Source organism: Coregonus clupeaformis, chromosome 18 (genome assembly GCF_020615455.1).
Source record: "Coregonus clupeaformis isolate EN_2021a chromosome 18, ASM2061545v1, whole genome shotgun sequence".
Taxonomy (NCBI): domain Eukaryota; kingdom Metazoa; phylum Chordata; class Actinopteri; order Salmoniformes; family Salmonidae; genus Coregonus; species Coregonus clupeaformis.
In genome coordinates this window covers 50,089,215-50,106,546 of record NC_059209.1, presented here as the reverse complement: position 1 = coordinate 50,106,546, position 17,332 = coordinate 50,089,215, and the positions used below count along the sequence as shown (strand labels likewise).

At 41.8% G+C, this 17,332-nt stretch overlaps 1 protein-coding gene across 2 annotated transcripts in view; it reads right to left on the bottom strand.

Annotated features, from left to right (window-relative positions):
- Positions 1-17,332, bottom strand: part of LOC121530938 (membrane-associated phosphatidylinositol transfer protein 2-like) — a 104,085-nt gene that overhangs the window by 73,780 nt on the left and 12,973 nt on the right. The window lies entirely within an intron of this gene.

Genomic DNA, 17,332 nt, shown 5'->3' with positions numbered 1-17,332 from the left:
TGTGTCAAGAAGCAGTGCGGCTTGGCAGGGTCGTGTTTCGGAGGACACATGGCTCTCGACATTCGCCCCTCCCGAGTCCGTAGGGAAGTTGCAGCGATGGGACAAGACTGTAACTACCAATTGGATATCACGAAATTGGGGAGAGAAAGGGGTAAAGGTATAAAACAAATAAAAAAAAGTATGTGGACACACCTTAGAATTAGTGGATACGGCTATTTCAGCCACACCTGTTGCTGACAGGTGTATAAAATCGAGCACACAGCCATGCAATCTCCATAGACAAACATTCCCAGTAGAATGGCCTTACTGAAGAGCTCAGTGTCATAGGATGCCACCTTTCCAACAAGTCAGTTCGTCAAATGTAAGTGCTGTTATTGTGAAGTGGTAGGCCACACAAGCTTACAGAACGGGACCGCCGAGTGCTGAAGCGCGTAAAAATTGTCTATCCTCGGTTGCAACATTCACTACCGAGTTCCAAACTGCCTCTGGAAGCAAAGTCAGCACAAAAACTGTTAGTCGGGAGCTTCATGAAATGGGTTTCCATGGCCAAGCAGCCGCACGAATCTTGGTTTGGCGGATGCCAGGAGAACAACACCTGCCCAAATGCATAGTGCCGACTGTAAAGTTTGGTGGAGGATAAATAATGGTCTGGGGCTGTTTTTCATGGTTCGGGCTAGGCCCCTTAGTTCCAGTGAAGGGAAATCTTAATGTTACAGCATACAATGACATTCTAGACGATTCTGTGCTTCCAACTTTGTGGCAACAGTTCGGGGAAGGCCCTTTCCAGTTTCAGCAGGACAATGCCCCCCGTGCACAAAGCGAGCTCCATACAGAAATGGTTTGTCGAGATCGGTGTGGAAGAATTTGACTGGCCTGCACAGAGCCCTGACCTCAACCCCATCGAACACCTTTGGGATAAATTGGAGCACCGACTGCGGGCCTAGTCGCCCAATATCAGTGCCCGACCTCACTAATGCTCGTGGCTGAATGGAATCAAGTCCCCGCAGCAATGTTCCAACATCTAGTAGAAAGCCTTCCCAGAAGAGTGGAGGCTGTTATAGCAGCAAAGGGGATCAACTCCACATGAATGATCATGATTTTGGAATGAGATGTTCGATGAGCAGGTGTCCACATACTTTTGGTCATGTAGTGTACTTCTGTGTGTGCTCAGGTGAGCGAGCTCCCTCAACATTATCAGACACATGCTCATTGCTCACATGGAGCACGCCAAACAAAAGACAACAAATTGACAAATCTAGTAAATTATGGTTATGAAATTAACCTAAACTTGTTTTTCACAAGTGTAGCAGGTTGTGACCTCTGCAAACAACGTTTCCACTCTGAGAATGAGAATGGCAAATGACTAATTCATCTTCACACATATTTTAGATGTTTTTCACCGACAGCCGCAACTCAATAATCAGCTAGGCCTATTGCCACGCGTGCTTCCCAAAAATAGGCATAGGCCTACGAACTTGTGATTTGTAACAATCCACAGCAATTTTTTTAAAGAAGCTAATGATCCTTGATTCTTCTGTGGCTATGTCATGCTTTCTGGTGAAGTATTTTGAATGATTTGATTTCTTTCTGTATAGACAGGAGTAATTATAGAATGTTAGCAAATGTATTTCCATTTACTTCCCTATTGGACCCACCGCTATGCCATTTCTCTCCTGTTCTATTGGTTTTCATATCAACATTATTTAATTGGCCAGAAGCCAAAGGCACAATCCTAGTCATATTAGTAACCCGTCCTCGTTGTTGCATCTTTAGATTCCCCCTCTTTCTAAGTTTCTAACAGAGATTTTCATCTCTGTCACATTTGGAACCACTATCAGGTGTGCTGTTTAGAATGGTGTTTTCCAATTATGTTTTATTGGCTGCATCATTACATGAGTTGCATGTTCTGTTAAGATGCATTACCATAATCCAAATGTGATTTCTGTCATTCTGAGCACTGTGGGTGGACGCCCTAATGGGTTATGCACCCAATGCATATGGGTCAAGTACATTTCTCAAATGGACAGTCAATTAAAATCTTCCTACTCACGTTGTCCGGTGCCACATTTTCCTAACAGAAACCATGATGGGGATCCTACTAAACAAATTAAAACAAATAGCATCCATCAGGCCAAAGAACTAAAAAGAGGGACACCTGGGACAGTGGTGTGTCTGAGTGATGTCTCATGCAGTTCTTTGTGCCAGTGTGCACTACTGATGTGGTCACAGTCTTTCCAGAAGGGTCCTACTCGGTGAACACAGAGTGCCACTCTCCTGTTGACCATAAAAATTACTTTTTCAGAGTTTCTCCCACTCCAGTGACTCGAGTTCATCTGGTCTCTGTGCTGTAGTTTGACAACCTTGTTTGTAAGCTTTTAAATGATATCAAACTCAACCATTTATCTTTTCCAGTAATGAAGACATGGATGTCACCTTTACCTCACTATCTGACCACTTCTTCCATGGGCAAATATGTATGGAAAACTTTGTTTAAATCAAAAGTGATACTGTCAAATAGTGATAGAATTCAAATGGATTTACCCTCATACAAGTTTCTCACCATACCGAGGCTTAAAAATCCAACAGTCCTGTCTGTGTCATGACACATCCCAGAGGGGCCCCGATGGTTCTGACAAGGACAACACGGCCACACTCTCTATTCTAAATTGGGAATGGAAGGATAGGGCCAGAGGAGGAGCTGCCTCGGAGTGACACGAAACCAGGTGGCAAAGGGATAATGTGGAGAGACTTCCGACAGCAGCACATATTCAGGGAAATAAAGGAGAACGAGGTGAGGAGGGAGAAGATGGAGGGGGGGGGGCTATTTTTAGCTACATAAAAGTCAGGCGTCTGCGGCCAGTGGAAAAGAACGAGGGGAGCAGAGTAAAGTGACAAGGAGCAGCGCTGTCGCTTTTATTTTACATGATCACTGTGAGTCAGAGCGCGCAGACAAACACACTGCACAGGGAGTGGGAGCAGGGAGAGGGAACACACAAACGCAGACACAAACTGATACACATACAGAGCCTTCAGAAGTGTTCATACTTATTCCACATTTTGTTGTGTTACAGCCTGAATTCAAAATGCATTTTAAAAAAACATCTACCCATAATGACAGTGAAATAATGTTTTTAGACATTTCTGCAAATGTATTGAAAATGAAATACAGAAAAATATAATTTACATAAGTATTCACACCCCTGAGTCAATGCATGTTAGAATCACATTTGGCAGCGATTACAGCTGTGAGTCTTTCTGGGTATGTAGTCTTGGTAAGCATCTCCAATGTATAGTTGGCCTTGTGTTTTAGGTAATTGTCCTGCTGAAAGGTACATTTGTCTCCCAGTGTCTGTTGGAAAGCAGACTGAACCATATTTTCCTCTAGGATTTTGCTTGTGCTTAGCTCTATTCTGTTTCTTTTTATCCTAAAAAAAACTCCCTAGTCCTTGCCTATGACTAGCATACCCATAACATGATGGAGCCACCTTCATGCTCGAAAATATGAAGAGTGGTACTTAGTGATGTGTTGGATTTGCCCCAAACATAACACATTGTATTCAGAACATAAAGTTCATTTCTTTGCCACATTCTTTGCAGTATTACTTTAGTGTCTTGTTGAAAACAAGATGCACGTCTTGGAATATTTTTATTCTGTACAGGATTCCTTATTTTCACTCTGTCAATTAGGTTAGTATTGTGGAGTAACAATATCCTCAGTTTTCTCCTATCACAGCCATTAAACTCTGTAACTGTTTTAAAGTCAACATTGGGTGAAATCTCTGAGCAGTTTCCTTCCTCTCCGGCAACTGAGTTAGGAAGGATGCCTGTATCTTTGTAGTGACTGGGTGTATTGATACAACATCCAAAGTGTAATTAATAACTCAAAGGGATATTCAATGTCTGCTTCTGTTATTTCTACACATCTACCAATATGTCCCCTTCTTTGTGAGGAATTGGTTGAATCTGTGTTTAAAATTCACTGCTCGACTGAGTGACCTTACAGATCATTGTATGTGTGGGGTACAAAGATGAGATAGCCATTAAAAAAATTATGTTAAACACTATTATTACACACAGTGTGAGTCCATGCAACTTATTCTGTGACTTTTTAAGCAAATTTGTACTCCTGAATTTAGGCTTGCCATAACAAAAGGGGTTGAATACTTATTGACTCAAAACATTTCAGCTTTTCATTTTAAATTCATTTGTATAAAAATAAAAAAATAAAAAAATAAAAATATATTTCTACTTTGACATTATGGGGTATTATGTGTAGGCCAGGGACACAAAATCTAAATGTAATGCATTTTAAAAATTCAGGCTGTAACACAACAAAATGTAGAAAAAGTCAAGGGGTGTGAATACTTTCTGAAAGCACTGTACACACAGTCAGGCATATACAAGGAGAGAGGGACACGTCATACATAAAAAGAAAATCCAATATATAAATATTCAGCAAAGTTGAGGTTCACAGTAACTAAAAGTTTCACAAACAAACACACTCAGGTGACAGACAGGCCTAGGCAAAAGAGGACCACAAAACAGTGTGGTTAGAAGAGGGGGCAGCAACATTCATAATTCAAAGCAGAGCAGGGTAGTGAGCACGGGTCAGCTTTTTGTTCACCTGCACCCACCCATTATTGCTTACCCATCTGCAACCACCCGACTATGTGATAAAGTGAAAATCTGAGGCCAGCACCCGACTCCTACCCGCAAATACAAATGTGCTGTACAGTCAGAGATAGCTGAATGATTTTTTGATAGGCCTATGTTTCTGCTTATAATTTCCAACATTTTGGTAGGGGCTATTCAACTTGTCTATAATGAGATACATGCAGCTTCTCTTCTGTCATTATATGTTGCCCTAGAAGACTAAATAAACCCATGCTCACCAGAAGAATGTCAGAAAATCGATAGAACGAATGCTTCAATCTAGTTGACATCGGTAAAGTTTGTTTTCACTTTCATCTCTGCATCTCTCCCGCAGCAAAACCTTTTAGGGACCAGGGAGAAAATGCACCCAAAAGAAAGAAGAAAAAAAAGGAAATATTTTCCATAAAATGTCCAAATGACATCAGTTTGACTGCCTTTAAAGAAACATGTTTTTGATAAGATTTCAGTTCGGCTTGGAAGCATATGTTATGTGGTTGAAATACTATCAGCTTTTATGATGCTGATAAAGATAGCACCTTTACAGACGGTCCCTAACCGCGCATTCGTTCTCTCAAGATGCTGAAATAAATTAATCATATTTCTCCACTCCTGTTCCCAAGTCAACATGGACATTTGGTGTATCATTTTACTGCAAGAAATGCTTAATTCATCAGGAGTTAATATTATATTAGGCTATGTGAGAGGTTATAGGCCTACAGTCAGTGTCCAGATTTGAGTTAGGCTACAATTCCATTTACATTTTTTTTTACATTTTAGTCATTTAGCAGACGCTCTTATCCAGAGCGACTTACAGGAGCAATTAGGGTTAAGTGCCTTGCTTAAGGGCACATCGACAGATTTTTCACCTAGTCGGCTCGGGGATTATAACCAGCGACCTTTCGGTTACTGGCACAACGCTCTTACCCACTAAGCTACCTGCCGCCTTTCATTTAACCCATCTGAACAGTAAAATTCCCTTGACGTGCCATTTTGAAGTCCCGTCTTGTGGTTGTCGAATTTGCATAACGCCTCACAATCATCACACATAACATAGCCACTGCTATCATCCTCTTTTACAATTCACCAAATCTTTTCCAAACATTAGACTACTGGTCTGGCCCTCCCTTTTATTTATCTTCCGCAACCATTCCGCAACTTTTCTCTTAATGAATTAAACTCTGACATTGTCCTTTTTGCCTTAGTAGATCGACGTTTGCTGCCCAAGTTCCCAAAAGCATTTGGCAGTTGGCATGTATTTTGCTCGCTACAGTTAAGCCCTGAAGTTCAGGCTACGCACTAACGCCAGATAAACAATTATGAAAGAAAAATCTAAATGTAACCTATAGATAAGATTTGCACAAGAATTATAGATTTATGGATTTTGAATGCATTGTTTTCTCTTTATTCAACCCGCCACCCACCCGCCATTCATCAACACAATATTTCATGACCCTAAACCCGCAGATATGACCACAGGGACTGCGGGTTATGAGTCAACCCGCGCATCACTAGAGCAGAGCACTTGCTGATTAGATTTGCCAATCCAGCATCTACCAGGGGATTGAGGTCTTGGCTTCGTTTGAGTAAGGCCTAATTGCATTTTTCTTCTTTGATAGCTGTGCACTTCCCTGATGAAGATGGTGGGCCCCTGAGTCCCTGGGCTCATCACCTCTCTCCCACCAGTCCTTTAGAATGGCAACACATAACACAGCTCCATTGGACAAGACACATCACTCCCACAAAGGGATTTGTCTGCAGATTTGACAAGAACCTACCCCACAAACCAAGCACAGATGCCTCTACAAGGACAGACAAGGCAAAACACACACCAATGGCTTGATACACAAAAACACTAATTTTTTTGATTTACTGCACCCCCACCTCCCAAACGCAATACCTGTCAGGGCAAAAAAACACTACAGAGAGAAATTGCAGGCTTGACATGACAGAACACGGTACATTCTAACCAGATACCTCTGCAAACTTTTTAGCTGGGACCGGGGAGAAAATAAAAAAAATAAAAATAAATGTGGGTATAGAAAGTCACCACCCCCTTTAAAAAATGTTCACCTTTTGTTGCCTTACAGCCTGAAATGAAAACACATAAAATTAGTATTTTTCCGGCTTTATTTACACACAGTAACCTACAATATCCAAGTGAAAAAATATATATAATAAACTCTGAAAATGTATTACAAGTAAAACAGTATAATACCCTATTTGGATAAGTGAACAACCGTACAGTGGCTGAAGGACAAGAAGGTGAATGTCCTTGAGTGGCCTAGTCAGAGCCCCAACCTAAATCCCATCGAGAATCTGTGGAATGACTTGAAGAGCAAAAATTGTAGACCTGCACCAGGCTGGGAAGACTGAATCTGCAATAGGTAAGCAGCTTGGTTTGAAGAAATCAACTGTGGGAGCAATTATTAGGAAATGGAAGACATACAAGACCACTGATAATCTCCCTCGATCTGGGGCTCCACGCAAGATCTCACCCCGTGGGGTCAAAATGATCACAAGAACGGTGAGCAAAAATCCCAGAACCACACGGGGGACCTAGTGAATGACCTGCAGAGAGCTGGGACCAAAGTAACAAAGCCTACCATCAGTAACACACTACGCCGCCAGGGACTCAAATCCTGCAGTGCCAGACGTGTCCCCCTGCTTAAGCCAGTACACGTCCAGGCCCGTCTGAAGTTTGCTAGAGTGCATTTGGATGATCCAGAAGAGGATTGGGAGAATGTCATATGGTCAGATGAAACCAAAATAGAACTTTTTGGTAAAAACTCAACTCGTCGTGTTTGGAGGACAAAGAATGCTGAGTTGCATCCAAAGAACACCATACCTACTGTGAAGCATGGGGGTGGAAACATCATGCTTTGGGGCTGTTTTTCTGCAAAGGGACCAGGACGACTGATCCGTGTAAAGGAAAGAATGAATGGGGCCATGTATCGTGAGATTTTGAGTGAAAACCTCCTTCCATCAGCAAGGGCATTGAAGATGAAACGTGGCTGGGTCTTTCACCATGACAATGATCCCAAACACACCGCCCGGGCAACGAAGGAGTGGCTTCGTAAGAAGCATTTCAAGGTCCTGGAGTGGCCTAGCCAGTCTCCAGATCTCAACCCAATAGAAAATCTTTGGAGGGAGTTGAAAGTCTGTGTTGCCCAGCGACAGCCCCAAAACATCACTGCTCTAGAGGAGATATGCATGGAGGAATGGGCCAAAATACCAGCAACAGTGTGTGAAAACCTTGTGAAGACTTACAGAAAACGTTTGACCTGTGTCATTGCCAACCAAGGGTATATAACAAAGTATTGAGAAACTTTTGTTATTGACCAAATACTTATTTTCCACCATAATTTGCAAATAAATTCATTAAAAATCCTACAATGTGATTTTCTGGATTTTTTTTTCTCATTTTGTCTGTCATAGTTGAAGTGTACCTATGATAAAAAATTACAGACCTCTACATGCTTTGTAAGTAGGAAAACCTGCAACATCGGCAGTGTATCAAATATTTGTTCTCCCCACTGTATAAGGTCCCTCAGTTAAGCAGTGAATTTCAAACACAGATTCAACCACAAAGACCAAGGAGGTTTTTCAATGCCTTGCAAAGAAGGGCACCTATTGGTAGATGGGTAAAAAAAAAAAAGCAGACCTTGAATATCCCTTTGAGCATGGTGAAGTTATTAATTACACTTTGGATGGTGTATCAATACACCATGAGGCCAATGGTGATTTTAAAACAGTTACAGAGTTTAAATGGTTGTGATAGGAGAAAACTGAGGATGAATCAACAACATTCTATTTAAAATACTAACCTAAAAGTGAAAAGAAGGAGCCCTATACAGAATATCCTGTTTGCAATAAGGGACTAAAGTTACACTGCAAAAAAATTGGCTAAGAAATGAACTTCATGTCCTGTATACAAAGCCTTATGTTTGGGGCAAATCCAGCACAGGCAAAATCCTAGAGGAAAACCTGGTTCAGTCTGCTTTCCAACAGACACTGGGAGACAAATTCACCTTTCAGCAGGACAATAACCTAAAACACAAGGCCAAATAAACACTGGAGTTGTTTACCAAGACGACATTGAATGTTCCGGAGTAGCCGAGTTACAGTTTTGACTTAAATCGGCTTGAAGATCTATGGCAAGACTTGAAAATGGCTGTCTAGCAATGATCAACAACCAGTTTGACAGAGCTTGAAGAATTATTTTAATAATAATGTGCAAATATTGTACAATCCAGGTGTGCAAAGCTCTTAGAGACTTACTCAGAAAGACTCACTGCTGTAAACGCTGCCAAAGGTGATTCTAACATATTGACTCAGGGGTATGAATACTTATGTAAATGTGGTATTTCTGTACATCATTTTCATTTTGAGGGGGGGGGTTCTAAAAACATGTTTTCACCGTCATTATGGGGTATTGTGTGTAGATGGGTGAGAGAGAAAAAGTATCTATTTAATTAATTTTGAATTCAGGCTGTAACAACAAAATGTGGAATAAGTTGAGTTGGGTACCAGTATGGGGACGGGGAGGGAGGTTGGCATGGTAACTGTTCTGAAACACAATGTTCCATTCAGGATATGGCACCTGAGTAAATGATGGAGGTTAATTTAAAATATCATCAAGACAACCACCTCAAGTACCAACCGAGGTAAAAATGTAACATTAAAACAAGCAGGCTTGCTGTAATAGACTCTGGTACTCACATAGGCACTAATACAAATGTCACATACAAACATACATATACAATATAGAAACAGCATACAGGAAGAAACATTATCTAAATATGTGGTCCATCTTCATAATCAACATGCAACTATTCATTTAACTCATCACACATTATTTTTTACCAGTTGAACAATGCACTTTTTTATTACTTCCAATGAACTGTGGTAAGAAAATAACCATGTGCCAATGTCATCATCATCGCCTGTAGCTAATAATTTTTTACGACTAGCACCGTGCAGAATTGTTAGAGCCACTGACTTTGGTCGACAAGGCCATGGGAATGTCTGGAATGTGGACAAATCAGAGGTCACAAAAGTGAGATAGTGGTCCTTCTCAGATCAACAACAAGCTACACTAATGCATTTGTATCTCAGACACTATCAACTGCATCTTATCATCTGGCCCATAGTGATAATTCAGCCTCCAGGGGTGAGATTAGGGGAAGGGTGGGACTCAGGATGCAGGCTTTCTGAGGTTGGACTGGTCAGGCCAATACGCTGCATCTCTCCTGCCCCTCGCACTGATCTTTTGATCCGACCGGTATCAAATAGAACATGCATGAGTGCTAGGGTGAAAATCCACATGTCAAAGCCAGAAATACACTTGAGGAATCTACTGGTCTCCTATTGGCTACATAGACACAAATCAAATCAAATGTTATTTGCCACATGCGCCGAATACAACAGGTGTAGACCTTACAGTGAAATGCTTACTTACAAGCCCCTTAACCAACAATGCAGTTTTAAGAAAAATAAGTGTTAAGTAAAAAATAGATAAGTAAAAAATTAAAATTACAAATAATTAAAGAGCAGCAGTAAAATAAAATGACAGCAGGGAGGCTATATACAGGGGGTACCGGTACAGAGTCAATGTGCGGGGGCACAGGTTGGTCGAGGTAATTGAGGTAATATGTACATGTGGGTAGAGTTAAAGTGACTATGCATAGATAATAAACAGAGAGTAGCAGCAACGTAAAAGAGGGGGTGGGGTGAGGTGGGGTGGGGGGGGACAATGCAAATAGTCTGGGTAGCCATGATTAGCTGTTCAGGAGTCTTATGGCTTGAGGGTAGAAACTGTTAAGAAGCCTTTTGGACCTAGACTTGGCGCTCCGGTAGCGCTTGCCGTGCGGTAGCAGAGAGAACAGTCTATGACTAGGGTGGTTGGAGTCTTTGACAATTTTTAGGGCCTTCCTCTGACACCGCCTGGTATTGAGTTCCTGGGTGGCAGGAAGCTTGGCCCCAGTGATGTACTGGGCCGTACGCACTATCCTCTGTAGTGCCTTGCGGTCGGAGGCCGAGCAGTTGCCATACCAGGCGGTGATGCAACCTGTCAGGATGCTCTCGATGGTGTAGCTGTAAATCATTTCAGTCTCCTGAGAGGGAATAGGCTTTGTCGTGCCCTCTTCATGACTGTCTTGGTGTGTTTAGACAATGATAATTTGTTAATGGTGTGGACACCAAGGAACTTGAAGCTCTCAACCTGTTCCACTACAGCCCCGTGGATGAGAATGGGGGCGTGCTCAGTCCTCTTTTTTTTCCTGTAGTCCACAATCATCTCCTTTGTCTTGATCACGTTGAGGGAGAGGTTGTTATCCTGGCACCACAGGACCAGGTCTCTGACCTCCTCCCTATAGGCTGTCTCATCGTTGTCCACTGTTGTGTCGTCAGCAAACTTAATGATGGTGTTGGAGTCGTGCCTGGCCATGCAGTCATGGGTGAACAGGGAGTACAGGAGGGGACTGAGCACCCACCCCTGAGGGGCTCCTGTGTTGAGGATCAGCGTGGCAGATTTGTTGTTACCTACCCTTATCACCTGGGGGCGGCCCGTCAGGAAGTCCAGGATCCAGTTGCAGAGGGAGGTGTTAAGTCCCAGGGTCCTTAGCTTTGTGATGAGCTTTGAGGGCACTATGGTGTTGAACGCTGAGCTGTAGTCAATGAATAGCATTCTCACGTAGGTGCTCCTCTTGTCCAGGTGGGAAAGGGCAGTGTGGAGTGCAATAGAGATTGCATCATCTGTGGATCTGTTGGGGCGGTATGCAAATTGGAGTGGGTCTAGGGTTTCTGGGATAATGGTGTTGATGTGAGCCATGACCAGCCTTTCAAAGCACTTCATGGCTACAGACATGAGTGCTATGGGTCGGTAGTCATTTAGGCAGGTTATCTTAGTGTTCTTGGGCACAGGGACTATGGTGGTCTGCTTGAAACATGTTGATATTACAGACTCAGTCAGGGACATGTTGAAAATGTCAATGAAGACACTTGCCAGTTCAGTTCACGTCCTGGTAATCTGTCTGGCCCTGCGGCCTTGTGAATGTTGACCTGCTTAAAAGTCTTACTCACATTGGCTACAGAGACCGTGATCACATAGTCATCCGGAACAGCTGATGCTTTCATGCATGCTTCAGTGTTGCTTGCCTCGAAGCGAGCATAGAAATGATTTAGCTCGTCTGGTAGGCTCGTGTCACTGGGCTGCTCGTGGCTGTGCTTCCCTTTGTAGTCTGTAATAGTTTGCAAGCCTGTCGGAGCCGGTGTAGTACGATTCAATCTTAGTCCTGTATTGACTCTTTGCCTGTTTGATGGTTCGTCGGAGGGCATAGCGGGATTTCTTATAAGCGTCCGGGTTAGAGTCCCGCTCCTTTAGCTCAGTGCGGATGTTGCCTGTAATCCATGGCTTCTGGTTGGGGTATGTACGTACGGTCACTGTGGGGACGACGTCATCGATGCACTTTTTGATGAAGCCAGTGACTGATGTGGTGTACTCCTCAATTCCATCGGAAGAATCCCGGAACATATCTAGTCTGTGCTAGCAAAACAGTCCTGTAGCTTAGCATCTGCGTCATCCGATCACTTCCTTATTAACCGAGTCACTGGTGCTTCCTGCTTTAGTTTTTGCAGGAATCAGGAGGATAGAATTATGGTCAGATTTACCAAATGGAGGGCAAGGGAGAGCTTTGTACGCGTCTCTGTGTGTGGAGTAAAGGTGGTCTAGAGTTTTTTTTTTCTCTGGTTGCACATTTAACATGCTGGTAGAAATTAGGTAGAACGGATTTAAGTTTCCCTGCTTTAAAGTCCCCGGCCACTAGGAGCGCTGCCTCTGGATGAGCGTTTTCCTGTTGCTTATGGCCTCATACAGTGAGGGAAAAAAATATTTGATCTCCTGCTGATTTTGTAAGTTTGCCCACTGACAAAGAAATGATCAGTCTAATTTTAATGGTAGGTTTATTTGAACAGTGAGAGACAGAATAACAACAAAAAAATGTTGAACGCATGTCAAAAATTATATAAATTGATTTGCATTTTAATGAGGGAAAGAAGTATTTGACCCCCTCTCAATCAGAAAGATTTCTGGCTCCCAGGTGTCTTTTATACAGGTAACGAGCTGAGATTAGGAGCACACTCTTAAAGGGAGTGCTCCTAATCTCAGTTTGTTACCTGTATAAAAGACACCTGTCCACAGAAGCAATCAATCAATCAGATTCCAAACTCTCCACCATGGCCAAGACCAAAGAGCTCTCCAAGGATGTCAGCGACAAGATTGTAGACCTACACAAGGCTGGATTGGGTTACAAGACCATCGCCAAGCAGCTTGGTGAGAATGTGACAACGGTTGGTGCGATTATTCGCAAATGGAAGAAACACAAAATAACTGTCAATCTCCCTCGGCCTGGGGCTCCATGCAAGATCTCACCTCGTGGAGTTGCAATGATCATGAGAACGTTGAGGAATCAGCCCAGAACTACACGGGAGGATCTTGTCAATGATCTCAAGGCAGCTGGGACCATAGTCACCAAGAAAACAATTGGTAACACACTACACCGTGAAGGACTGAAATCCTGCAGCGCTCGCAAGGTCCCCCTGCTCAAGAAAGCACATATACATGCCCGTCTGAAGTTTGCCAATGAACATCTGAATGATTCAGAGGAGAACTGGGTGAAAGTGTTGTGGTCAGATGAGACCAAAATGGAGCTCTTTGGCATCAACTCAACTCGCCGTGTTTGGAGGAGGAGGAATGCTGCCTATGACCCCAAGAACACCATCCCCACCGTCAAATATGGAGGTGGAAACATTATGCTTTGGGGATGTTTTTCTGCTAAGGGGACAGGACAACTTCACCGCATCAAAGGGACGATGGACGGGGCCATGTACCGTCAAATCTTGGGTGAGAACCTCCTTCCCTCAGCCAGGGCATTGAAAATGGGTCGTGGATGGGTATTCCAGCATGACAATGACCCAAAACACACGGCCAAGGCAACAAAGGAGTGGCTCAAGAAGAAGCACATTAAGGTCCTGGAGTGGCCTAGCCAGTCTCCAGACCTTAATCCCATAGAAAATATGTGGAGGGAGCTGAAGGTTCGAAACCTTAATGACTTGGAGAAGATCTGCAAAGAGGATTGGGACAAAATCCCTCCTGAGATGTGTGCAAACCTGGTGGCCAACTACAAGAAACGTCTAACCTCTGTGATTGCCAAAAAGGGTTTTGCCACCAAGTACTAAGTCATGTTTTGCAGAGGGGTCAAATACTTATTTCCCTCCTTAAAATGCAAATCAATTTATAACATTTTTGACATGCGTTCTTCTGGATTTTTTTGTTGTTATTCTGTCTCTCACTGTTCAAATAAACCTACCATTAAAATTATAGACTGATCATTTCTTTGTCAGTGGGCAAACATACAAAATCAGCAGGGGATCAAATACTTTTTTCCCTCATTGTACAACTCATTTGGTGCGGTCTTAGTGCCAGCATCAGTTTGTGGTGGTAAATAGACAGCTACGAAAAAATACCCAGCACACACACAAATCAACAAGCAAATGAGTTTAGTATAGTTATTTATGTGGACCTAGTTAGTTATTGATGTGGACCTGGTGACTGCGAAGGGGTTGTTACACAAGAATGATTCAGTTACACTGTGATAGCCTCTGACTAGCCAAGGCAGAAGAAAACATTTACAGTTAATGTTCGCTGAGTAAACACATTTTGACATTTTTTACATCAGTACAATTGGGACAAATATTGACACCAGTTGTGCAAATACAGAGTACATAACATGTACATAAGGTTGCTGCAACTACTAACATGAAGCATCTCTTATATACCATCTAAGGAGTTTCCCCAAGAAGGAGCATTTAGGCTGTAAGCTTGTTTGTGTTGAGTCTGTGCCCTGTAAAATCTACTGTGATCTATGCTCATCATTCTCTCTATACTCTCCATGCTCAGTGATCTCATGATATCTTGTATCCAATTATACAGTTTCAAAATGAACAAAATCATGCACCGCACGGCCACAAAAGTCTATAAAATCTCAACTGCCAGGAAGTATGTCTCGTTTTGTTTCCTGTATGCAAATCTGATTATGCCAGTCATGTAGAAAACACGGGTGTTCTAGGCTTAGTGGGGGAGTGATATTTAATACAAGTTTGTTACAATGTAGGCCTATGTTACAGCTACAGAAGTAGCATGAATTAAGCAGAGGCCTAATTCAAACATTAGCATACCAACAATTCAGGTTGATGACTTTTCACTAGGCCATCAATTGATCATTTTATTTCAAGGTCTTCTTATAAACTGCTTATGAACATTATTTTTGTTAATTAAGCTAAATCGAATAAATACACCTACATTTCCGGTTAGCCATGATTTATTACAGGTCCTATTAACAAATTATTTTAAGTATTAGGGCTGACCCCATTTAGTCAACTGGTCGATTGTTTGGTCGATAGGCTGTTGGTCGACCAAGATTTTTTTAGTCGAGCTGTGGCAAATATATGAAAAATGTTTTATGGCACACGAGACACCAGTCTGATTAACGCCTGTCTGAGTGGACTAATCCATTGCGGAGGCCGCGGGGATGGCACACCAGTATCACCAGTAGTACAAAATATGTATTCACTAACTGTAAGTCGCTCTGGATAAGAGCGTCTGCTAAATGACTAAAATGTAAATGTAAATGTGCCATTAATTACCATAATTTATAATCTACAATGTTTGTTTGGTTAAGGTCATTTCTGTTAATGCATTCAATATATTATTATTACAGTCTTACCGTTGTCATTGTAAGAGTGGACACGTTGTTTGCAGAGCGCACAACCTAGGCTACACTTGTGAGAAAAAAGTTTTGGTTTATTTCCATTTACGAGTTGTCAATTTATTCATTGTCTTTTGTTTGGAGCACTCCTGTCAATCTTGAGTAAGGACACGCACCTGATTACGCATAGAAGTAGGCCTAGGCTACCTGGCCTGCACGCAAATGTAGGCCTATAAATGTGCCCATTTGGGGATCTGATAGTATTTCTGATTGTCTTAACTTGCCATCACTGGGGAGCTTCTCAAAGTAATTTTTTCTTCGCCTCTGACAGCAAGTAAACAAAAGTCTGTTTTTACATCCATTGAGAATGACAATAGTTCCTCAACGTAGCCTATTTGAAAAATATTTCCAGCTCTCTCCCTTTCGATAACCACTCAGCATGAAAGGGGAAAAATTTTTAATGCTCTGATCCAGTGGAAACGTCATAAGAAAGGCCTACCTGATTAATTCTTATGCCTTTCGCAAATAGCATACAGCTGTGTCTGTCTGTAGCTCACTGGCGTGGGAAACTGAGGGCCCAGAATATTTTATGCAATGTTGGAAGTTTGTGACCGGTGGAATCAACTGAAGCTTGTGCTAGCAATGTTTCAAGTTCCTTGCAAACAGGCCATTCGTAGCCAATGTGATTTATAGGATATTTATTTGTATCAGGATATTTTCTACCTGCGGGCTGCAATGTTTTTATTTGTTGGCTTTATGTAGGCTATTTTTACATATTGGCAATGGCAATATAAGTTACTTTTAGATTTGTATCATTTTCATAAGATATAATTTTGATTAACCACATTACATTAATTTTGAGATATGAAGACTTTATTATAAATGAAATTAAACTGTTCCACGAAAATGTACATATGAAAGTCATAACTGGCACGCAGATCAGTAGAAATGGTACGATAACTTGGCACTCCAAATGGAAAAGGTTGCCGACCGCTGGTGTAGCCTATTACCGGCAACTTCAGGAGCATAACGGCAGAATATGTGAAGGTCAGCAGCAGCGGGAGGAGGGTCGGGTCGTGAACAGGTTTTTTTCTTCTGGTTAGGCTATATAATTCTCTGGCTCCCTCTTTAGTAATTTGTGTCTTCATTTTTAAATCACAGTGCTTAAAGCATCAGACAGGCTCAGTAGCCTATATATAGCGTAATATATATATTTTTTAAACATAGGGTGTGTCTATATAGAAAAATACACGTTTAAACATTTCGACCAATCGAACAGACGACTCTCGGTCGTCTAAGATTTTTTGTTGTTGTCTGGGACAGCCCTATTAAGTATACATGCATTTACCATGTTGATATATGCTATGATAGGGCCCCGTGTTTTGATTAATCATGTCACATGACCTGGATCTTAACCTTTATTGAACGTTTTTTTATTACTGTACCCTTTTCTTTTTATGTCAGATGGTCCAGCACCATCCTCATTTTTGGTCTAATTGTCATTTCTGGAAAAGGCTTACAATAAAGGTTAAAATCCAGGTCATGTGACATGATTAACCAAAACACAAGCCACTAGCCTATGATACATAATGATTTTCAAATAACTGATTTTGGTTAACAAACTATTTACTAATAGTTAACACACAGTTTAAGTAAACCTTCAAATAAAGTATTTTCAACAAGTTATTCCTGTTAATTTAAAATGACATGATTATATGTTGGCAGTGGCTGCAAGGTTGGATACCAGTAATTTTCTGCAAACATATCCCTAATTGCTGATGGCAAGTATCAACATCATCAAGTGTCATAATGAATGAATGGCTTATAATAATATAATGAATGATTAACTCATTACACACAGTAACTGCAATATGAAGTGTAAACTAATCTGGTCGATGGTGAATAAGAGCTGTACA